Consider the following 18234-nt stretch of genomic DNA (forward strand, 5'->3'; position numbering starts at 1 on the left):
TATGAGATAACATGAAATAAGATTCACACTCTACTTTGATATAATGGCCTTTGGGGGAGAGAGTTGGGGGCGGGGAGAGGGGAGAGAGGCTGCAGGTCCTTCATCTTTATTTGCATAACATACTCTTCACTAGCTAATTAGAATGTCTATTACGGTTCATTAGAGATATCTAAATTGCTTCACTCTCTTCCACTCAGCTGGGTTTCTTGAGGCAAGAGGTTTTCTTATTTGTCTTAAAGCCCCACAGTTTAGCACATATTAGTGGCCTCCTAAAAATTATTTGAACAAATGAATCAAATAAATAGTTGAAACATTAAGGAAATGGAAATAGAGATCTATGCACATATAAACATAAGTAGAAAGATTAAAGATTGATAATCTTGTAAAATTCCTTTGTCTATTACAGACTTTTAAAATTGTTTTGTAATATTTAGAAAATAAGTAGGGTTGGTATTTCGTATAAACGCTAAGTCTACTTTGTACCATGTGGTTTCCCAGTCTTGGATTTGCTGAAAACCTCCTAATATTTGTGTCTTAACCTCAAGAATGGCAAAGGGTAACTAATAAATGCTAATTCTCTTGGCCATTCTGGGCCTCCATTTTTAATTTGGATACTACAGTACAATTGTTTAATATACAATTAGACTATTAAAATTGGTAAATAATTTCAAATAATCATATTAGTTGGCAAAATTACTATGAAATCAAATTGATACTGTTAATAGGTTAGCATTGATTTCTTTAATAAAGCTATTCTTTGCATGAGGTTGTTTGTACTTAGATTTCTGCATAAAAAATGTTATATAAATTTAAATGTTCACATAAATCTTTGCCAGACAAATTTGGGCATTTAAGGTAATTTTTTTTAAAAAAAGGATTGAGAACAAGAGTTTGAAAGTTTCATGATTAATAAAAATTGATTTTTTTTGCTTCTTGTATAAGTTTGAATTCTGTGTAATGGATTTTTAAGTTGTAAGCACCTGATTCTTTTCATTAAAATATTCAACTATAGAAAGGATACAAGCAATCATTTTCACTTTATTTCATGGTTATTCCGTAATTATTGAAAATGTTCATATGCTCATCATAAACTATTAAAGAAAAGTATTCATTTCACAAACTTGCACAGAATTGACATGTAGCTGAAAATGGTATGTGTGTGTGTGTGTGTGTGTGTGTGTATTTTTCCCTCTCTATGTAGACTCCATGATTAGGGGACATTTTTTCTTGAAACATTAGGCTGTTTCTGTTTCATGCCATGTATATGAGTTCCTAATACTTTAACTTCAGCCAGTGAAAAATAAGTGCAAATACATATCATTACAAGGACCTTTAATGCACAGATTCAGAGTATGCCTGGGAGCTATCTCATGCTATCTCTACAGATAGTTCTGTCTGTGTAATTGTAATTTTCCAGGTGATGTGTTGTAAATGACATGTATGCAGTGTTAGTGAATTATACATTGTTTTAGTAACATCTTTATTTTAGGGCTATTCCACTCGTTGTTGTCAGTGATGCTTTAACAATAGCTTTTGGAAGAGAGTGCTGGTAAAGGAAGGGAATAAACTGCTTGATAAAGTGAAATTCCCCTTCAATTTTTCCTGACTTTTCCTTTATTCACACTAAATAAATTAGTAAAGATGAAAGATACAAATAAGGAGAATATACATGCACATATGAGGGTGTATGAATGTGTAAGTATGTGTGTATATAAGTATGCTTTTGGAACCATGTCCAAAAGTAAAGTAATCCTGTTACTTTTAGAGCCACGTCAATCTTCACACAATACTCTTAACTTTTATGGGTCACATCCTTCTAGACTATTTTGGAAAGAGGGGTTTATTAGGAAAGATACATTTTGCCCTAGTCCCCCCCACTTGGCTCCGCACACCCACCTACTCACTTTCTTTTATGCAATGCCGCAGATGCTCTCACCTAAAATGATGCAATGCCCCATGTGCAACTGAACGTGCTTGGAGGTGCCCTGTGTTGTATCGAGCTCGAACGAAAAAGAAAGAGACAGCAGACTGAATGCTGTGTGAAGCAGAGGACTGAAGCTCATTAAGGCAAACAGCAACATCAGCTTGCTCTGCATAACTTTTATTGTTTGTAAGAACAAAGAGGAAGTGATTGCCAGTGAAACATAAACTAAACATGTGCTCTTAGTTACTGTTTTCTCCAAGAACAAAACAGTGTGTTCCTTGTTATTCTTTTTAACATCTGAATGTTTAACTGATTTGGTGTCACAAGAAAAAGTTCCAAATCGAGATAAGAGTTCCAGGAACTGTTTGCTGTTCTTTCTCCTAACACAACCCGTTTGCAGGCATGTGTTAGGAAACTCCATTCAAGACCTTAATTGAACTCATTCTTGAACATGGCCACTACATTTCCCCCTTTTTGTTTATAGTCAAATTGTGCAGCATTACGGAGAAAACAGCAGTCATTTGCTCATTTATTCTTTGTCTTCTTTTAGTTCTTCGGATGACTAAATATAAAATGAAAATTAACATTAATACAATACACAATGATCCTGCAGTAGTTCCAAAAATCTCATAAGATATTCCATAGGATTCAACTGGGATAGTCCATCCATAAGACTATCAAACAATTGGTCACCTGCTAATTTATCCAGATTTTTTGAATAAGTTTCTTGAATTTTCTTTTGCAAATCTATGATATGAACAGTTACATTATCATGATTAAGTAAATGTTTTTTAACTTTTTCCCATGGAAATTCTGTTTCATTATAAGGAACTGGAAGAACACAAAATGAAGTATGATTCCAATCACATTTCATAGACATTTGTCTTTTTAAACTAACAATTTGATCACCCAGCATATTAACAACTTCAGTAATATCGGCAATTTCAGCTTGCATTTCAGTATCAATTTGTCTTTGAGCATTCCATAATTGTTCTGAATCTTTATGCCAATTTTGCACAAAATCAGCAGTTTGAATACTTTCTTTTAAAGAAATACTAGCGGCGACTGCTGTAGTTACAATCAATATTAATCCTACTATAGCAGCTATGATTAATCTCAATACTCGCTTTCCTCTAGTAATTAATTTTTTAGCTATGATTAAGCATATATATTGCACTACTATCTTGCCAAGGTCTGTTTAATTGTACAGGTAGCCATAATCCTGTTCTAGCCTGTAAAATATAAATGCTTTCCACACTTTCATTATAAGCAATAGTATTATTTAAGCATGAGTATAAAGAACAATTTGTACAATTGATCTCTCCTGTAGTGAAATTCCACGCAATAGTTCCTTTTAATAACAAGTAAGGTAATGGAAGACAAATTAACACAGGATGGGTAAGATTGCTTGTAAATTTAAGAGACAAAGTTCCAGTATTATTTTCCATGTTTCCTACCCAAGAATTCATAGGATAAAAGGCATTAAGAATTTTCCATAAATGAGTCTGTGCTGGAAACCCAGGTAAATAGGGACTAGGAGCACAAAACCCCCCTCCATGCCACGTAATATAATGATTACTTTCCGTATGAATACTAAAGCTATGGTTAGTAATATCTCGATGCCATCTTAAATCACCTCCAATGCCTTTGGCTCGAGCAGATCCAAAAGGACCCCAATCTATGACATTTCCATAGGAAGTATTAAGTAAAACTCGGCCAGTATCTCCCCGACAATGGCTCCAATGAACCCAATTGGCTAAATGAGTTACTATAGGCAATTGACAAAGTATTACATCAGGAGCAGATTCATTAGTTAACTGTTTCCACCCAAACCCATATGCTGCTAAAAGGTAAAGCTTATGCATATGTTCCTTTTTTGTTGAATTTCGCTGTACAGATAACCAAGCTTGCATTCTATGCTTTAAACAATGATCTCCATTTCCAAAACATATAGGGGGGCCTATTACTCCTGTTGAATAATTAACTTTCATCCCTTCTTCTTTTGGGACTAAAGGCCCATGACCACCATAAGGTCCAGGCATCTAAAAAGTTTCATTAGAATATACAGGAACGGGGAATCATACCAAGAAATTCCCCTCATTAATGGGGGATTAGGAATATATGCCCAATATGCATAATTATCCGAATTACCCAAACACACCTGTATAGTCACAATGGATAACATAGCCAAAAACAAAGTAGATGTATTTTTAGGAGTCCCTGTATGCTGAAGCACTTGTTCAGCTTGTGTAGTTAATTTCTTCAATTGACCCCATGTAGAGGAATCACCTTCCTAGTTGATTCTACTGGTACTTGGAAATGTGCTCTTCCATTCCCCAACCGGATTATCTTGGTGCCTTCTCTAATTTCTTCCACTTCTTCTCTTTTAGCTGCCATGGAGTTTCAGGCATTTATCAGGTACCCACAGCCTTTCAGAACCTGTTGAGACGTAAGCATATCCACGGCCCCATCTAATGACAGTCACCGGGATCCATTGATTAGTTCGTAGATCATGATATAATGCAGGCTGCTCAATATCTTGGATTTGCTCAGAACGTTTCCAATGACGTTCTGCTGCAGTACTATTATCAGTACCTATATCCAAAAAATTTAATTTAAATAAAACTTTCATTATTTGCCTTTTGGCTACATTCACATATTCTCCAAAAAGAGCATATTTCAAAGATCTGTGTTTGCATTTAATAATCGCTTGGCCAGTATTATTATAGGGAATTCCTGTAATATGTTGAATATGATAACTTTGAAAAAAATGCTTACACTTAAAAGCAGTATATGCAGGTGTATTATTTGTTTTAATAATAGAAGGAATACCCATTACATTAAAAGCTTCTAATAAATGTGTAATAACAGCATCAGCCTTTTTAGAAGACATAGCTGTGGCCCAGGAAAATTGTGAATACGTATCAACAGAATGATGAACATATTTTAAATGACCAAATGAGGAAATTATAGTTATATCCATTTGCCAAATTTCCAAAGGTTTTAAACCTTTGGGATTAGTTCCAGCTGAAAGAGTCTTTTGATTAATCATTTGACATGGTTTACAAGAATGTAGAATATGACGAGCTTGTTGCCAGGTAATATTATATTTCTACTTTAACGATTTACCATTACTGTGAAATTGATTATGTTTATCCACAGCTAATTTTACATTGCCTGTTAGATGATCAATCAATTCATTTCCTTCTGTCAAGGGTCCAGGTAATAAACTATGACCTCTGATATGAGTAATAAACAATGGATTACTTCTATTTCTTAATAAAGATTGTAATAAAAGAAAAAGGTTATTTAATTTAGTATTATCTTGAGGAACAGTAACAGTTTCCAATGTTTGAACAGCCAATGTGGCATACTGAGAATCAGAAATGACATTATAAGACACATTCGGAAAATCTTGTAATAATAAAATAATAGCATATAGTTCTGCCTTTTGAACAGATCGAAAAGGGCTTTGAACAGTACGGTAAATATGTTTATTAGTATATCCAGCAATCCCTAACTTATTTGCATCTGTAAAAAGGTATTAACATTATTAATAGGATAGTTTGTAACTACTTTTGGTAAAATCCATTGAGTTAACTTTAAAAACTGTAATAATTTCAATTTTGGGTAAGAATTTGTAATTTGTCCTAAAAAATTAGTTAGAGCTATTTGCCATTGATCAGACAAAGCAAATAAATCATTAATTTGAGCAGTAGTTAGTGGGACAACAATAACAGGATTTAAGCCAGTAAGTTGTCGACAATGAAGATGACCTTTAACAATTAATTGGCTAATTTTGTCGGTATAAACCTGCAAAGATTTTGAATGTTTGTTAGATAAAAACAGCCATCAATAAGATAAATATCTTGTAGTAAAAGTTCTGTAGGAGAATATGCCGTATGGATAATTACCAAACAAAGATTAACAACAGATGTAATGCGTTGTAGCTGAGCATCCTGAACTCGTTCAATGAGCTGTAGTTCGTTTTTTGCTTCTTTAGTAAGATGTTCAGGACTATTTAAAGCAGGATCACCTTTTAAAGTACGAAACAAATGTGTTAAAGCATAGGTTGGAATACTTAAAGATGGCCTCAATTAATTAATATTCCCTGAAAGTTTTTGAAAATTATTTAAAGTATTAAGAGAATTTTTTCTAATATGAACCTTTTGCGGAACAATGGAAGTTTCAGAAATTTTATATCCTAAGTAAGTAATTGGTAATTGTCATTGTACTTTATCTTTGGAAATTTGTAATCCCCATTTTAACAACTGAGATTCTGTTTGTTGATATATACACTGTTTATCTTCTGTAGGAGGTTCTGCAATTAAAATATCATCCATATAATGGATGAAACATATATTAGGAAACTGTTTTCTTAATATATCCAGTGGTTGGTTTATATAGTGCTGACACAAAGTAGGATTATTCATCATTCTTTGAGGTAAGACCTTCCATTGATATCTCTTACTCGGAATTTCATTATTTGAAGACGAACTGTAAATGCAAATCGAATACTGTCCTGAGGATGTAAAGGTAGTGTGAAAAAACAATATTTGAGATCGATGGCAATCAAAAACCAGCCTTGGAGAATTAATGCTAAGTTTGGAACTCCAGGTTGTAAAGCTCCCATAGGCTGCATACATTTATTTATTGTCTTAGATTAGTAAGCATTCTCCATTTCCCAGTCTACTTTTTGATTACAAAAATTGGAGAATTCCAAGGACTAGAACTGGGAATTATATGACCAGCTTGTAATTGTTCGTCAATAATTTCATAGAGCGCCAACAGTTTTTCTTTTGTAAGGGGCTACTGCTCTATCCATACAGGATTATTATCCAACCAGGTTATTTTCAAACATAGGCACTCAATGACAGGGCCCCCTAATAAAAAGGATTAGTCATCTCAGTAATGTTTGTGTTTTATGCAGACAATGTTGTTTAAAGCCATCAGCTAGAGCGGGTATTTGAATAGAGGCTCCCCATTGTTTTAATAAATCTCTTCCCCAAAGAGTAACGGCAATGTCAGTAACATAAGGTTGTAATTGTGCAGACTGTCCATCAGGTCTTCAACAGGATAACATATTTACACTCTGCTGTATATTATTCGATTGTCCTAGACCGGTAAAAGTAGCATTAACAGTTTGCAATGGCCAAGAAGATGGCCAGTGTGCAAGTGAAATAATAGAAACATCAGCTCCTGTATCCACCAGACCTTCAATTTTAACATCAGGAGAAAAATATAATATGATTTTTTGTCTTTGATCGGTAATTAATGAATGCCAGAAAGCAAAATGATTAGTACTTCCAAAACCTCCCTCACGTTTTATAGGAGCTGCATGAGATCGAATATAAGGCAGCAATAATAATTGTGCAATCTGGTCTCCTTTTCTCCAATGTTTCAGTTTAGAAGATGACATCATTACCAAAATTTCACCATCATAATCAGAGTCAATGACTCCTAAGTGTACATTTATGCCATCAATTGTTAAAATGCTCCTTTCAATTAATAGTCCAACTGTTCCTGCCGGAACGGGGCCATAAATATTAGTAGTAACTTTAATAATTCCATGTTCCGGAGAAATTGTAAAATCTTGTGGAGCAGGAATATCTAAAGCAGCACTCCCTGATGTTGCATGCATTAAATTAGTAATTTTTAATTTTGTTCGCAGTCCATTGACTCGGTCATTGGATACTGGGCAGGAAGTACCTGACTCGTATTGTTTCTGGGGCCCGAGTTGAGCCCTTTATCCGGACTGTGAATTGCTAAAAGGCGGAATACTATTTCCCATCCTATCTTTATTAGATCTACACTCATTAGTCCAATGTCTACCTTTACCACAGCGATGACACAATCCAGGAGGCTGTACAGGGCGAGCTGGAACAGATGAAGTATTATTTTGCCCTTTGCGACACTCTCTTTTTAGGTGTCCCAACTTCCCACATTTATAACATTTAATTTTTTGCTGTTGCGTTCCTGTTTTTAAGGCAGATGCCACTGAAGAAGCTAATAAATTAAGCTGATAAGAACTAGATCCAATATCTCTGCAGGCTTTAACATATTGATCTAAGCCACCTCCAGCATTTTTTACTGGAATTACAGCCTTTTTACAATCAGCATTAGCATTTTCATAAGCAAGTGTCTCTAATAAAATGGCTCTTACACCATCATCAGCAATAGATCTGTTAACTGCATTTCCCAATCGAGCAATAAAGTCAGCATATGGTTCCTGCGTTGCCAAGCTCTCAAACAGATAGATTTTATTTGAGCTAAGGCATCATCAGGAAGGCCAAATTGTTGTTGCATAGTGGAAAATTGACCAGTTCCAGTTAAAGCATCTATATCAGCTCCTCCATGAGAAATGTTGAGTCTAGCAACTCTTTCTGCTTCTTCTCTCCAGCAGGACTTAAATTGTATATATTGAAGAGACTCTAAACAAGCTTTAGCAATAGATTCCCAATTAAAGGGATTAAAACATTTGCATCAGCGTAGGCACTGTATAAGGTTAATTCACACCATAAGTAGTAGCTGCATTTTTAAAAATAATTTTAACAAAGGAAAAGGAACGGGGTCATGATTTCCCCGAAAATATCCTCCGGGATTTTGAGCATCAGGAGGCATTCTCTGCCGAACAATAGGGAAGGCCATTAAATCATTAGCAAGCCCGCTACTACCACTATTAACAATAGGATCGTCATCCAATAAAATTTTAACAATTTCTGAAGAAACAACAGGCACAGTAAATGGAGTTCTGCCTGGAATGGGCAATTGATTAACAGGTATTTGCTCATCTCCGGGAGGCGCAGAAGGTACCACTGGAAAAGCCTGAATATTAGACATTTGAAAAGCATGTAATCTTTGCTGAATAACATTAAGCTGTCGTTGTAAAATCGAAATTTCAGGCATACTAGAGGCATGCGGGATACCTGGATATAATTTTTCAGGTTTTAAAGGCTTAGGTAAATCATCGACATTTTCATAATGATCAGAGGAGGAAGATGACTCAGTATGCTCACTCAGTTTAGAAATCTTTTTTTCCTAGTTTTTTTCCAAATCGGATAACATCTAATGAATCAAGCGTCGGTTTACAAGGTTTATCCTCACCATCAGAATAAGAAGTTTTAGGTTTCTTACCTGAATTTTCAGAATCTTACTGAAAAGGTTGTAAGGCTAATGAAATTAAATTAAAAGCAGCCCATTCATCAGCTGACAATCGCCTCTTTGATGAGCTCTAGGCAAAGCTTTTCCAACTTGCTGCCAAAGTTTCAAATTAAACTGATTTTTATTTTGCGGAGTAAACCGGTAACATTGCTTCTGAACGTGACGAAGCAAACTTCGCAAAACAGCATCCTTAACCTTCAAACCAGAACTTTTTAATAAGGATTTTAAAACATTAACATAAGTATCCATTACAGAAGGGGAATTCCCCATGTTCTCCCTTACACTGCCCCTTAAATGCCGTGGGTTTTGCGTTCTATCGCACAGCCACTTCCTTCCCGGTTCAGTCTGTTCCCGAATCTTACCTTTTTCGAGCCCCACGTTGGGCGCAGTTGTATCGAGCTCGAACGAAAAAAAAGAGACAGCAGACTGAATGCTGTGTGAAGCAGAGGGCTGAAGCTCAATAAGGCAAACAGCAGCATCAGCTTGCTCTGCATAACTTTAATTGCTTGTAAGAACAAAGAGGAAGTGATTGCCAGTGAAACATAAACTAAACATGTGCTCTTAGTTACTGTTTTCTCCAAGAACAAAACAGTGTGTTCCTTGTTATTCTTTTTAACATCTGAATGTTTAACTGATTTGGCATCACAAGAAAATGTTCCAAATCGAGATAAGAGTTTCAGGAACTGTTTGCTGTTCCTTCTCCTAACACAACCCGTTTGCAGGCATGTGTTAGGAAACTCCGTTCAAGACCTTAATTGAACTCATTCTTGAACATGACTGCTACAGCCCTGGACCTCTGATCTCTACCTGCCTTTTCTATGAGCTCCATTCCCCCAGACGGCATTTCTCCCTGATTCTGGAATCCTGTCTGAGGGCAACTCCAAGCTTTCATTTTCCTGCCTTAACCATCACAAGGAGAAGAGGGTCCTATGTTTCAATTCTAAACACCTGAGTGATGAATCTCTGTTCATTCTGCAGTCAGAGGCTCACCGCCCTGGACTAACTGCAGAGGCGAGAGCGAGGGTGCCCCCCAAAGATCCCAGCTTGCCAGTGTCTCATGAGCTGTGCAGTTGCAGTGTGGGGTGGCTGTTCCCTCAAGGAGAGGGGGGCACTAAAGAAGAAAAGGGGGGAAAGCGATACTGGAAACTGAAAACAGCAGAAGTCTGCTGCAGAGTATTTGTCTCCCGTACGTTTTAGATATTATGGCGATAAAGTTCACTTGTCATCATAAAGAAGAAATCTTTAAATACTCATAACCTAAAAGAGAAAATGATAACTCTTTTTGGGGAAGGACCAGAAACTTTTGATGGTTTTTAAAGACTTTACTATGTAATGGAACTGAGATTTTAATCCCTATATTAATAGTTTGCCAAAAAATAAAGCCTCCCTGTAAATTACCCACTAACACAGCCAAGGCCAAAATTATTAAAACCAAAAGAATTATTCTAATAGTGGGTTATGCTAATGTGAACAGAATAAACATTATTCCAAAATAAAACAGGGGCCCAAATTATTGATGAAGCTGACACAATGCTTAGATCATATTTACGGGAACACAGAACACAATTAAAAAAAAAAAAGAACAATCTCCCTCAAGCAGCTCTAATCTCAGAAATCAAGGTCTAGTCTCATGTCCTCAGGAGAACAAGGTATTAAAATTATTTTTTGTCGAATTACTTAATAGTATGGATTATATATTTTTTGAAACTTAGACTGCTTCAACTGTAATCTATTTGTAATATCATAACTCAGACAAGGATCCATCTAAATGATTGTATTTGATCAAAACATTATACCTGATAGAAGAGGTTTTTTGTTCTTTTTGGTATGAACAGCTTTTAAATCACATCCACTGCCACAGTTGACAGGACTCCACGCTATGGAACCTTCCGCGCCCATCTCTCTGTATTGTTGTACCCCAATCTTTTCCATGATCGCTGAGGATTTGGAATGGGGAAGGAAGACATATTTGTCTTGAAGTAGAACGCTTCCACTTAAGATTGAGATAGCAAATAAATAGGAAACCCAAGCATCAGCCTTTTTCCCTTCAGCCTTCTCCACTTCCATCAGACTCACCACCTTCTAGGGCATTTGAGAAAGAATGGGCACTTGGCATACTCACTCCTGAGTCACCCACTGAGGTTACTTCTGCACTTCCTTTCTACTTCCAACCAGCTGTGGCTGACTCAGCACTTCACTCCTGCATGTGACTCTGAATTCTTCCTTTCATGTTGTGGATCCCTCATGACAAGCCTGAGTGGAGGGGTAAATATGTGGCAGCCACCCACCCCCCATTTCTTTTTGCCCTTCTCTTTATTTTCCATAACAAAGTTCCACATAAAGACTTTCAGTTGGAGTAACTGAAGGAAGGTAGCGTGAGGATCTATCATTCTCCGTCAAGTCATCACAGGATAGAGTGGTGAGAACGTAATTAGTTTCAGTTTCTTGTTCTCAAGAACAAGCAAAAGGGTAAAATGCACTTAATTTTAATTGCTTTTTTAAAAAGATAATTTAGGTAAGAGCTTAAGTAGTTTGTTTCTCTCCCAGCATTCATCAAAGATTTTTATTATTTCATATCTGAGATAATTTTTCTGACATATAGATGGAAACAGCGTTGTGAAGGTTTTCTTTGATGCATTGCTAATATTTAATCCAAAATTTGTGAAATCTAAGATTCCTTCTTGATTTTGGATTGCTTCACTTGGCAAATTATCTGAACTGCAGCAATCCCATGTTGAAGACAGTGCTCAATGTTTGCCTAAAAAATGTATGGAAACTGCAAGTCTGGGCTTGAGAAAAGAGGAGAAAGCCCCAGAAGGCAGTTTAAATAGAAACTTGGAATCCAATAAAATTTGGGGTGATTCTGGAGAGTCTGAACTCTTTATCACTGTTGTCATTAAGAGAGGTGACTCAGGTATAGAAGACAGCCATTCATACTTGTGTTAGTTAGATTCAGTTGTCAACTTGGCCAGGCGAGCGTACCTAGTTTTGTTGCTGCGGACATAAGCCAGTGGTACGTGAACCTCATCTGTTGCTAATTATATCTGCAGTCAGCTAGGAGGAGTGTCTGCTGCAATGAATGACGTTTGACTTAATTGGCTGGTGCTTAAATGAGAGAGCGCAACGTAGCACAGCCTAAGCAGCTCGGCGTGACTCATTTCAGCACTCGCAGCTCAGCCCAGGCCTTTGGAGATGCAGAAAGAAGTCACCCCTGGGAAAGTTGTTGAAACCCAGGGGCCTGGAGAGAAGAACAGCAGAGACCATCCTGTGCCTTCCATGTAAGAAACAACCTCAGTGGAAAGTTAGCTGCTTTTCCTCTGAAGAACTAACAAAATAAATCCCCTTTTATTAAAAGCCAATCCATTTCTGGTGTGTTGCATTCCAGCAGCTAGCAAACCAGAACAATACTGTCAACATATAAAGAGTTATTTGAAATCTCTGTGAAATCTCAGAGAATTTTTGCACAATGAGAAAAGTACAACACGCAACGTGTAACTGAGTTTTCTTTGGTCATCATGTTGGGAACTGTCAATGAGATTAAGGAAAAGATCACTAATAGCATTTTAAAATTATTCTCACCATCATAGAATAGATAAATAAAAGTATTAAACTGAAAAAGTTTCTGAGATAAAAGGACTATGTTTAATAACTTTATTTTGTTTTGGGGCAGGATATTTTCTTTGGGTATAGAAGACAATTTTATATAGAAATCAAATATTTAAAACATTTATATTTAACATAAATAAATATTGATGGATATGAAGGCAAGTATAATGATCCCAGGTTAGTGATGAAAACACAATAAAGACTGGAACAAGAAAGTCCTCTGGTAAATCTGATTTTGTCTGTCATTAAGCAATCTTTCTCCTCTAATAAGCACGTTCACAGCTGCTTATCTTCTAGATGTTCTCTTCTGTGAAGCTTTGTCTTTTTGGAGGCTCATGAACCTTCTATGATGACTCATTCTTTTCCATTCCCTGTGGCATTATTTACTCAAAAAATCCATTCTTCTAATCCTCATGCAACATCTCTCAAATTTAGTAAAATTCTTTCAAATACTAAACTGAGCAATCGTTAATGTTGAGATATCATCTTTGTAGCTAGCTAATTACCATTTAGTAATATCAATATGGCCGAGTTTTTATTTTTGTATTTTGGAACTGATACATTTTTTTTTCTATTATAGAAAATGTAAAGGCCACTAAGAAGCTCATGGTCCCTGAGAAGTGACTTTCAGGACTCAAAGGTGAATCTGACTTTCTGTTGGTGGCAAACCCAGAAAACATCACAGAGAATTCTTGTCCTCAGGGAGATAAAAATCATATTGCAGAGATAAAAGATACATTTTTGAAAAGTTAATTTCATGTAAAGAAATACAATTAATGTTTGGATGTTGCATTGTATCATTTAAAAATTGTCTTTACATCTGGCTTTTGAAGAGTCTCCCCAGCGTCTTTGCACTTGGGAGGTTACAGTGATCTGGGCAGAACTCAAGCTCCAGACCTGAGTTCTGCTGCCCGTGTGAGCTGAGGAGTCCATTCCAAGCTCTCAGGTCCACTTTGCCAGGCTTTCATGGGTCTCCCCCATATCTTCACAAGTTTGCAGGCAACCAGACAGGTGCAGAAGGTTTATTTTCTTGGTGTTTCTCTGGTTTTCTGACTTCCAGGATCTCTCCATTAAATTTCTGGCTGGTCTCCTACTTGTCCTGAATTGAATTTTCTGCCTTCAGTAGTAGAGCTGGAGGGTTTGCTGCTTGCTCCCAAATGAGCTCAGCACTTCCTCCCCTGGGCAGTTCCCTAGGTTCTGCCCCTGAGTGTGTGGGTGGGATGGGAGGACCTCCAGGCACCAACGCCGCATACCTCCTGCTGCTCCAACCACAGGTGGCAGCACTTTGTCAAGAGGGACTTTTCACAGTGGGCTGCCTTCTTTGGGTCATTGCTAGTCCTTGAAATGGTTGCTTTTAACTCTTTTGCCCATTTTCTATACTTGTTTTCTGTGAAGTGGGATTATCTGATGTCCTCGTGCTGCCTTTACTGGAAGTCTTCTTACAATCTTTCTTTGGTCTGTGAAACAAGATGAATTAATTCTTCAGGTCACCTTAATTTCCCCAATACTGGTATTTACATTTTTTTTTTTTATAAAAAAGGAAGGTTTTCTTAATAGAATGTCAATATTATGGAATTATTTTCTTACCTACCTACAAGACCATTTTTTATATCTTCTTTGTTCTGTGGAATGTTCCAGAATGACATGCCTGTCTCCCAGAGGTATTTTGGAGCTGCAGTATTTTCAAGTGTTTGTTTATTGTGACATCTGGCTGGCAGATTAGAATAAATCCTTTTGAGATCCAGCTGTAGCCATTTTTAATGATGAAAATTGTCCAGTTCTCTTTTAAAACTATTTGCAGAAACAAAAAAATCGTTTCACAGGGTTTTGAAGTTTGCTTCATTATTTCCTTTGCTCACTAAGTGCTTTCTTGGTATTGTGGTCTCTGTTTTTTTGTTCTTGTACTGTATTTTTCTAACAGTTGGGTTGCATTTGTTTTTTTTTTTTGTTGTTGTTGTTGTTGTGAGCTATCTCAACTCCTTTTATCAATATGAGAGGGATAATAAATGAGAATGTTCTAGTCTATAATTCGTATCTTTTTCCTTTTCCTTTAAAGGCTTGCTGCTTTTAAGCAAAGAAGCACATTCTTATTAGAAACAATTAAAACCTACTGCTGGAGAAGCCATACTATACTTTCTGCATCTGCTATTTACAAAAAAACTCAAGAAAACAAATGACTAGAGGGAATAAATAAACCACTCAATCGGTTTTTAAAGTCTTTTAAAATCCAAGTTCTACTTTAATAAGCAAAATACTCTCACTATGTTATTAATATGAGAAATTAAAAACAATATACAGTAATCTTGTTCAATTGGCTGACATCAATTTATCAGTTTAACATCTTTGAATCTCAGAGGAAGAGGAAGTTGGAGTTCTAATACCTTTCCTTAGTATACTCTCTACTTCTTCTAATTCATAAATGCAATTAAGTGCTCCAGGGAGAACATTTAGCTAATTTGACCTGTTATCATCAAAGTCCCAAATGCAACATGAGTATGTTGGGCAGTGTCAAAACCCAAATCTCTACCTACCCAAGTGACCTGTTACATTACATTTAACTGTAATTACCTGCCATTGGTAACTACAAAGGGTAAGGAAAACTATATCAGACTAAACTTTTGTTAATTCCTTGTTCTTAAGCCTTTGGTGTATACAATTAAGCAGTGTGGTTTAGTATAAGGGAGCTTGCATGGTGGTTTTGAGTGGAGAAGAAATAGCACTATCATAATTTTAACTCAAATTGGAATATTTGTGTTAATTATGTCAGTAGCTCTTCTTCAATGGTCTTAAAGTCTGCAATGGCTCAACAGAACTTCCTTGTTACCTTTCAACTAAACTTCTCAAGTTTTCCCCTGCTAGAGCTTTGAGCGAGTTTTTATTCCCACATTAAATGGCAGTGCATCAACTCCCTCCCTCTCCAACCTGTGGTCCCTTCACACAACTCCTCTTATTCTAGAACTCATTTTTCTTCCTGCCTGTTTGCTTTGCCAACATCCACTTTCTTCCCTGTTGGAAGTTCTTAAAGGAGCCAGACTCTTCAACTCTCTGAACCACGGAACATGACTTCACAACCTCACATTTTTTGAATAGTAGATGCGCAACATGGAATTTCAGAATCTGTGTCCACATAAAAATAGCAATCTCCTTGTGTTTATTTTTAAACACCTCTGCTGTTCAGTCTCCCTCTTCAAAGAAAACAAAGGAAATGGCCATCATAAAGGAACTTACAACATTTACAAGTACAAACTGGATATTTCATTGCTTAAACAGCTGCCACCAAATGCTCAGCAACTGTGGTTTGCATTTTGCAACAAATCCAGCATAATCTGATACCAGATAGCCACAAATCATGGTCATGGCTATTATATAAAAATGCTCAAATGATGTTGGGATCATGCACAGGTCTGAAAATAAGTGGTTCTGGAAACCTTTTTGATTTCCCCATCCTAGTATCCCCTCCTCCAATTCTCTAGGTACATAAAACAATTATTTTATAGTTTTTTTTTCCCTCCTTCAAAGTGAAATGTGGACTGGCCCAAGCTGTTCCATGCTCTCTAGCACTGTACCTACTTTTCGTTCAGCCTGCCATTCCTTTTCCTTGACAACATGTCGTATTCCTTCTCATCCTTAGGACTCAAGCTCAAGGAAACCTACCTGTGAAGTTTACTTCATATGCTACACTCCCTACCAGGAAGAGCCAAGAGTCATTTACTCTTTTAGGTGCTGCCACTTTAATTATATGTAATTCTCTTAGCATTGCATTAATTATGTTCTATTTTATTCTAGACTTGCTAGCATGGTCATGGGCTTTGGAATCAAACAGACTTGATTTCAAATTCCAGATCTTCCAATGGTGCAATCATAGGTGAGCTACTAAAACTCTTTGCAACTCAGTTTCACCTGTAAAGTGGTAATAATTATCCTTCTTGTAAGACTGTAAGTCAGGTGTCTGATATATATAGAAGATACTTACTCGATATGACATATTTTCTCTCCCCTTCCAGACACTGCCTTATTTGTTGTGACATTTCTGTGTGTCAGTGTTTGACACATAGGGGATGCATGGTATAGATTTACTGAAGAAATGAATGGAGCATAAATTACATTGTCAATTTTTCATCTTTAATTTGAATTTGCCCTGTTTAATTTGTTTTACCTGTTTAATTGGGTTTATCTTTTTCTAGCTTACAAGCTGCTGGAATGCGATATATCAGAAGCAGAATGGCTTTTATAAGGGGGAATTTATTAAGTTGCAATTTTGCAGTTCTAAGGCTGTGAAAATGTCTAAATTAAGACAAGGCTATGATAATGTTCATTCTAAGGTATCCAGGGAAAGATACTTTGATTCAAGAAGGCAGACAATGTTCCAGGTTTCTCTCCCAACTGGAAAAGCACATGGTGACTTCTGCTAGCTTTCTCTCCAGGCTTCTCATTTGTTTCATCAAGGTCCCCCAGGGGCATTTTCATTCTTCATCTCCAAAGGTCTCTGCATGGGTTCTAAAGCTTTTCCCCAAATGGTTCCTTCTTAAAGGGCTCCAGTAAGCAACCCCACCTTTAAAGGGTGAAAACACATCTCCATGGAAACCAACTAATCAAAAGTTACCACTCACAATTGGGTGGGTCACTTCCCCATGAATAATCAAAAAGCTCTCATTCAGCAATATTGAATAAGGATTAAAGTACATGGCTTTTCTGGGGTACGAAACAGATTCAAACCGGTACATGCTCATACCTTGTGTGATCCATCTTCATTGATTTTGCATTTTTAATTTGAAATTTAATTTCTCAGATTTGTTCCTAAAAGAACCAGTGATCATTGCTCAAATGTTCTTAGCCCTTTGGTTAAACAATGTTCAGATAATTTCAGCTACATGAATTATTTTAAGGAGCAATTATTTTTAATGATCTTTCACTTCCTCCTTTAGTTCTTTTCTGCCACTTTGAATATTCACTTGATATTAATTGAGCATCTACTCTGTGTTGGGCACTAAGAATACAAAGACAAATAAGACATGTCTCCTTTCTGTAAAAAAATGACAGTCTAATAAAGGAGAAATTTTAATGACAGATAGTTTCAATACAGAATAGTAAATGCTAGAACAGCGGGGACCAAGGGTGTACTTAGTTAGCTAATACTTTAATTTGATGATAATTTATTGTATGCTTAGTATGGGATAAGCGCTGTTTTAGCCCCTTGAAGAAACAATTGTTATCGAGACAGACGAGACCACAGCACTTGTGAAGATTGCATTCAAGTCGGGGAGGGAGATAGGTCATCCACAAGTAGATAAAAAACTTATTTTTTAAGAGGGGTCATTTTAGTAGAGTCCTGAAGGACTCCAGAAATTGGACATATGAGTGTTTGGGAGAAAGTTTTAGGCAAAAGAAACAGAAAATGCAAGAATCCTATGATAAGAATAGCCTTAGTCTGTTTAAAGGACGGAAAGAAGGCCAATGTGACTGGAGTCTGAAGAGATGGGCGGAGACCACACACGATAAGGATCTGTGAGCCTGAATGAACAGTTTGAATTTTATTTATATTT

The 18234-nt window shown here is 36.5% G+C and overlaps 2 long non-coding RNA genes across 5 annotated transcripts in view; one reads left to right on the forward strand and one right to left on the reverse strand.

Moving 5' to 3' along the window:
- Nucleotides 1-18234, forward strand: part of LOC143687062 (uncharacterized) — a 74859-nt gene that overhangs the window by 45172 nt on the left and 11453 nt on the right. The window contains exons 2-3 of one of the 2 annotated variants that reach the window (XR_013177377.1): nucleotides 13272-13331; nucleotides 16323-16411. This is a non-coding gene — a long non-coding RNA (uncharacterized LOC143687062). Of the gene's footprint in view, nucleotides 1-1926; nucleotides 2167-13271; nucleotides 13332-16322; nucleotides 16412-18234 lie in introns of those variants that run through there. The other variant, XR_013177378.1, reaches the window with a different exon arrangement.
- On the reverse strand, nucleotides 1164-9855 carry LOC143687061 (uncharacterized). Of its 3 annotated transcripts, XR_013177376.1 has the most exons (4): nucleotides 9059-9855; nucleotides 5839-5960; nucleotides 4086-4519; nucleotides 1164-2486 (listed from the first exon to the last, which is right to left on the reverse strand). It is a non-coding gene; the product is annotated as an uncharacterized LOC143687061 (long non-coding RNA). The 3 variants fall into 3 exon arrangements; XR_013177375.1 differs by having other exon boundaries at nucleotides 1164-4519; nucleotides 9448-9855; XR_013177374.1 differs by having other exon boundaries at nucleotides 1164-4519.

This window comes from Tamandua tetradactyla, chromosome 6 (assembly GCF_023851605.1).
Source record: "Tamandua tetradactyla isolate mTamTet1 chromosome 6, mTamTet1.pri, whole genome shotgun sequence".
In the NCBI taxonomy this organism is placed as follows: Eukaryota; Metazoa; Chordata; class Mammalia; order Pilosa; family Myrmecophagidae; genus Tamandua; species Tamandua tetradactyla.